A 939-nucleotide genomic window follows, 5' to 3' on the forward strand; every position below is an offset into this window, starting at 1 on the left:
CTTCCTCCTTCTCCACCATTTCCCCTCTCTGCTGCTGCCACCGCTGTTCTCCTCAGCCCTCAGGACTTTCCGAGGGCTTTAATCTCAATGCGCACTGTGAGGAAGATGAATTGGATATAGTTAACGGATAGCATCATTACTTAGCTAAACATTTTACTGTAATGTTGTTCATTTATTAAAGTTTCAGTAGAAATGTTAAAATCACAACTTCTGAGATTTAAATTGTTTTTAAATTGCCAGTTTTTACAGAAGTATCATATTTTCATTATTTTTGTACTAATGAGAAATGAAAGCAAAATGTCAAGCTACTGCATATTTTTTTCTTGATGAAATGCCTGATCACTTATCATTGGGTGGACTGTTTGATAGATGAGAAACTGGTTGCAAGATCATACCCAGAGAATGGTAATCAATGGCTCAATGTGCAGATGGAGATCAGTGACAAGTAGTGTCCCACAAGGATCTTCACCGTTTTCAACAATGACATCAACAGTGGGATTGAGTGCACCTTCAGCAACTTCAAGAATAACGCCAAGCTTTGTGTGATGCAGTCAACACACCTGAGTGATGGTCTTGAGCAGTGGACTCAGGAGAACCTCATGATGTTCAACAAAACCAAGTGCAGGGTCTTACATCTGGGTTATAGCAACTCCTGCCATCAATGCAAGCTGAGGGATGAAAGAATAGAGTACAGCCCTACCAAAAAGCACTTGGGGGTATTGGTGGATGGCAAGCTGGACATGAGCCAGCAGTGTGCCCTCACAGCCTAGAAAGCCAACCACATCCCAGGCTGCATCAAAACTAGTGTGGTCAGCAAGTCAAGGGAGGTGATCCTGCCCCTCTACTCTGCACTGGTGAGACCTCGCCTAGAATACTGTGTCCAGATGTGAAGTCCGTAGTACATGAGAGACAACGACCTGTTGGAGTGCATCCAGAGAA

Source organism: Numida meleagris, chromosome 1, assembly GCF_002078875.1.
Source record: "Numida meleagris isolate 19003 breed g44 Domestic line chromosome 1, NumMel1.0, whole genome shotgun sequence".
Classification (NCBI taxonomy): domain Eukaryota; kingdom Metazoa; phylum Chordata; class Aves; order Galliformes; family Numididae; genus Numida; species Numida meleagris.